The sequence below is a fragment of the Triticum aestivum genome, chromosome 6B (genome assembly GCF_018294505.1).
Source record: "Triticum aestivum cultivar Chinese Spring chromosome 6B, IWGSC CS RefSeq v2.1, whole genome shotgun sequence".
Classification (NCBI taxonomy): Eukaryota; Viridiplantae; Streptophyta; class Magnoliopsida; order Poales; family Poaceae; genus Triticum; species Triticum aestivum.
Window position 1 is genome coordinate 16,882,875 of NC_057810.1, and position 5,490 is coordinate 16,888,364.

Here is a 5,490-nt window from a genome sequence, read left to right on the forward strand (position 1 = left end):
TCCCTCTCTTTAATAGCGTCCAACCAAACATGCTACAGAGGGAAGTACCAAATATTTGTAACTTCTTTAAGAAATTATTGGTAAATGTGCATTGATGAAACACAGGCGACAGTGTTGCTCTATAAAATACAAAGGATGGAGTTGGTTTGAGAAGCTAGCAGAGAGGAAATATATGAGTTTCATTTTTGGGTGATGCATCATGCATGGCAAGCATGGACTGAATTGAACCCGATAAACATAGCCAGCTCAGTGACCATACCATGTTGAAGGTAGCCATATAGGGTTGAGAGACAACAGGGAGTGAAAGCACACTCTTATGAGTTATGACAGCAAAACCCTCATTCGCTGGATAGCTAATTAGATTGGTAACCTTCAGAAGTGATGTCGCCTAGTGTATTCCATCATTTGCGTGTAGACACTCACATACTATCTTTACAAGTACCATCACTTCTCATGCCGACCAATGCCACATGTCTCTGGCAACCTCATCTAGCTAGGTGATCTGCAACCAGCTCATGACCAAACAACTGGACAAGGACTCTGGATGCCTATTTTCTGCAGTGAGTTGACTACTAGCGCAGTTGCATCTGTCACTGGCAAATCAGTAAGGACCATCTTCTCCCTCAGTGGAACCCTACAAGGAAAATGTCTGATACATGTGTGCAACACTTCTGTTGGTGTTGCAGGCTTCCTATTTTGGTCAGTTCACTGTGAACGTGCCAAATCCTCCAATGAGTCTTGAGCAGATTCATGCGCCCCATCTTAGGCAATGTGGATAGGAGCGCAAGCCTTTTGTTCTAGAAAAGCATCGCCATTCTTTTTTTGTGGGGAGGGGAATCATTTCATTTAATCAACCTCGGCCTTACAATCGTCTGAAACAATAGTACTGAACATTGCCATTCAGATGATGCATATACCATATAATACCCAGCGACTAGCGCTTGAGGATGCTCTGCAGAGCAAACATCCGCAAGGACTATAGAGTGCAATTTAAAATTTTAACGGGTTTTCTTATTAGGACTTGCTTACATGTTAGTGTGGGGATGGCACTAGTTGCTTATAATCACTGTTTAAGAAATTCATCCGATTAATTAGTTAACAGGCCAGTTAATCGCTACTCGTAGGATGGCCGAATCAAATACCACCTATTCGTCATGTTAACTTGTCAGGGAATTAATTGGCCTGTCAGACCGATTAATCGGTTGTTAGGCCGATCAATCGCTGTTGGCCAATTAACTTGTGGGCAAACAAAGCCCAAAATTTTGGCCAGTAACCCCGCACGTCCCGCTCTCGCTCATCAATAGCTAGGGTTCGACCAAACAATAGCATATTTTGATATATTATATAGCTTTTTCTTTTTGAGTGGCGATATATTACATAGCTGAGAGCATGAGAGCAGTGGCGGAGCTACAACAAGGCTGAGTGGGCCATGGCCTGCCCAGTACTTAAATTTTCTCTATTGTATACTTTCTGTTGGGCCATGCAAAGAAGCCAAGATACTTATTTCCTTTAGCCGGCCTGCCCAACTAATTGAAAGAGTATGGTATACACTACAACACGTATGGCATTAGGAGGCATTTTTTTGCCAGCGTTTTTGCTAAACGCCTCAAAATCATGCCATTGAAGGCACTTTCTAAAAATGCCTCCGAAGCTCACAGCCTTCAAGGGCAATTTGGAAAATTGCCTGCAAAACAGGGGGAAAGCAAGGCGTTCTCAAAAGTGCCGCGGAGTTTAGCCGGCGTTTTGGCGTAAAATGCCTCGAATGCTTTGTCTACATTACCTATAGATGTTCACTTTTTTAAGGAAACAACCCTCCCACCTGCTGCCTTCCAAAGTGTGTGAAAATAAAAAACACATAACATCGCGGCCGGCGCGTCGCTGCTCACCATCGCCGTTGCTCCTCCGTGGGCGCCTCGTCGTCGCCGCCGGAGCCTCCTCCGCCACCGGTGCTCCACACCGGATCCTCCGCAGCCGTCGCGGCAGCCGCGTCCGCGACGACCTGCACCGCCATCTCCACGCTGTGCCTCTTCTTCTCTCATCCCCAATCTCGGGGTGGGATTGCAGTGGGCGCGGTGAAGGAGAGGGGAGATCGAGGCTCGGAGAGGAGGAGGGGCAAGGTGGTCCAGGAAATGAACGAATCAGCGGCGATCCTCCCCACGCCAGACACGAATATTGCTGGTTGCAGTTGATCCGACGCCCTGGTGCACAGAAGGTGTTCGAGGTAATGTCTCTTAAATTTTGTACTTCTTTTTCTTCCAGTTTTTGTTTGTGCTAGAAGTCCTGTAGGAAGAATCATTATGCTATGACATCTAGAATCAACTTGTACTGTGTTGGATGTTCTTTTTGTAATTATACATGGAGTGTGTCAACTTGTCCTGTTGAAATTTGAGCTTTGTTCGTTGTGGCCTTGCGTGCATGGTGGCCTTCTGTTCATGTTAGAAAAGTGCACACAAGGAGTAAGCTATGTAGATATACTGATAATCAAACTGCAGGCGCATTTGCCATTTCTATATGGAACATCCCTACATGTTATCTAGTAAGCTATGTAGATATACTTCTATTCTTGCTGCATCAGGTTTCATTTAACCTGTTTTCTTGCTACACTTGAGGTCTTCTATATAGAACATCCCTGACATACATGATCTTTTCTTAAATCAGTAAACTAATAACATGACAACACTGAACTGATTATCTACAGAGTTCTATGCAGTTTAGTTACCATTGGAGTAGCACTGAACTGATTAAGTCTCGTATATTAGTACTATATAGATTCTTAACCTGTGGAATTTTTGCTAGTAGTCAATTGATATTGTTTCTAGGAATTTCTCTTTGCTTCTGCTCACTTTCAAATATTTATTATGGAATAACTGAGGTGAATTTTAACCATTTGCTAAGCAGCGGTAGCAACATATTTGATGAGCCATTTATCCTCGCAACTCAAGCTACCCAAGTCTATTATGTACAAGATTCTATAGAGAAGGATTGGTACGTTGTGGTTCATCCACCTGCAAGAGACTTCTTTGATATGGACGCTAGAATTGATGGGCATGATGATGTCCACCTGCAAGAGACTTCTTTGATATGGATCAGGTGAGAGCTATTGATTGTTTTTGAACTAAATGTCGAATGGATAGTAGTCATCATTGGTGTTTTTATCTTAGTTTTGATCTTGTTTTTTCTAACCGAGTTTTGAATTGTACACGCCAGGAAAAAATGATGACTTTGAGATCAAGATCTGATGCATTTAATCAGTCCCATGTGTCTGACCATGAACGGAGATTGAATGGGCTGAATTATAGAGTCAGAGAAGTTAATCCACCACAAATGGAATGCATCAATGTTATCAAGCAAAAACAGAAGCTTCAAACAGGGATAAATTAAAACGCTTCACTATGGTAAGCTCTTAAACTACAGGAAGTCAGGTGACCAAGCATCAGGCTCGTTGCATTACCTCAGAATGTGCTGTGAGGAATACGTTGAAGAGATAGAAGATATGTGAGACAACAAGGTCATAGGTGAGTTGCACTAACATGAAATAATATGTACTGGTGCTACTTAACTCCAAACTCTGTTTTCTGTGGATATATAATTTCCTAACCTGAACATAGTAATCAGCTCATCTAATATCCTCTTCTCTGCAATCCTTGACAATAATCTGGAGTTGTTGTGACAATAGGTTTTGACAACAGGTGTACATGTGTATTGGTGATCAAAGATGCTCATTTAAGTTGTGATAATAGGCAGAGGTTTTGGTCATTTCTGAATTTGTGAAGATATGTTTCATTGCTGTACAGTATTCAACAACAGTAGGTAGTGCACCTGTGTAAAGTTTGTACAGTTGTTGCACCTTGAATTGATGGCTCCATGTTTCAGTTCTTAAAAATATTGCTCGGTGTCTTAGTGTCATGTGGAATCTGGACATTCTAATGGCCAGCGGTGCTTCTCCGAAATGACAACTCTTGTCATATGGTTCACGCGCAAGCTGGATCAGATGGAATAACAGGCATAGGTTTCAGTTTATCCTTTTTTTGCTAGTACCAACTTGATCATCTATTCAGTGATTCAGTCTAAGGAGGCAATGACCAATGGTCCAGATTTAAAGCAATACCTATCACCCCTTAATGATCTTTATCATTTACCTATTTTACATTTTACAGTGATGTTTTTTTACCTACTCGTGCATGCTGTTGATGTTTGAATGATAGATTAAGTTTAATGGCACAAACAAAAATATGTTTAAGTTTTATTATTTACATTATTTTACATGCCTGCCTCCTTAACCCTGTTACAGTGCTAAGAACAGTCTTTGCTCTTGTAGATGTCATCCGAAAGTCGAAGTTGATGGTGACACACGGCTGATTGGTTTGTGTACTTCGAATTGATTGCATCAAGTTGGAACACTCTTTACAACATTGTTTCAACAGTAGGCAGTTTACCTGTGTGTTACATTGTTGTCGCAACAGTAGGTAGTCTACCTGTGTGTTACATTGTTGGTCCTGTGTTGGTGATTGATACTTTAATGTCGTTTTCGAATTTGTGAAGATGTTCTGATGCTTTACGTTATTCGCTTGCACAATGATACTTCTAGCCAATGCAAGCCTCTCAATCTTGTTCTACTGTTGTATATATGTGTTTGTACAGTGGTTGCAAATTAGTGAGCTTGCTGCAACAGTGTTTTTAATTACAATCTTACATGTCTGTAAAGTTTGTGGCGTTCTTATGTGCCTCAGAAACATTTTGAAGCAAGTCGAAAGACGCCACAAAAAGGTTTTAGAGGCGATCTTAAGAAATACCACAAAAATGTTTTGAAGGCAGTATGACTTATGCCAGACAATAAAATTAGAGGCAGTATGAGAAATGCTACAAATAGTCTTTGGAGGCATTCCTAAAGATGCCTCAAATTGAGTTTGCTGGCGTTTTGAAAAATGCCTCTGTGTTTCTTTTGAGGCATTCTGGAAAAATGCCTCACATTGAGGTTGCTGGCATTTTAAAAATGCCCCTGTGCAGGCCTTTTGAGGCGTTCTGGAAAAGTGCCTTCAAAGACATTTCCCTTCGTGACCATCTCTAGCATATTTTAAAAATGCCTTCTATTCTCTAGGCTGGCATTATATGGGCCTTCTGAGGCATTTTAAAGTGCCTCCTATTGACGTCCGTGGTGTAGTGATAATACGTGAAAAACTAGATATATGTTGGCAAGTTTCAATTTAATTTAACGATTAATGTTGGACCGATTAATGCAGTTAATATGTTTCACCGACTAATTGCTACTCCCAAGCAGACGGAGCAACTATGAGTTACCGATTTCTTGAGCAATGCTTATAATATGTGCGTTCTCGGAATTCCAGATCAAATACACAAAAACATGTATGTAAAGAGATGCATGCAACAATTGCACATACACATGTCGAGCTCTGCATGCATATGGCGCTAATGTACTAGCTGCATTGCACGTGGTTGCAACTGACTTAAGAAGCCAGGCCCATGTGTTGT

The 5,490-nt window shown here is 41.4% G+C and overlaps 1 long non-coding RNA gene across 1 annotated transcript; it reads left to right on the forward strand.

Annotated features, from left to right (window-relative positions):
* The first annotated feature begins 1,647 nt into the window (after window positions 1–1,647).
* On the forward strand, window positions 1,648–4,616 carry LOC123135410 (uncharacterized). The gene is made up of 4 exons (XR_006465989.1): window positions 1,648–2,221; window positions 2,899–3,090; window positions 3,208–3,515; window positions 4,319–4,616. It is a non-coding gene; the product is annotated as an uncharacterized lncRNA (long non-coding RNA).
* The last annotated feature ends 874 nt before the right edge of the window (window positions 4,617–5,490 follow it).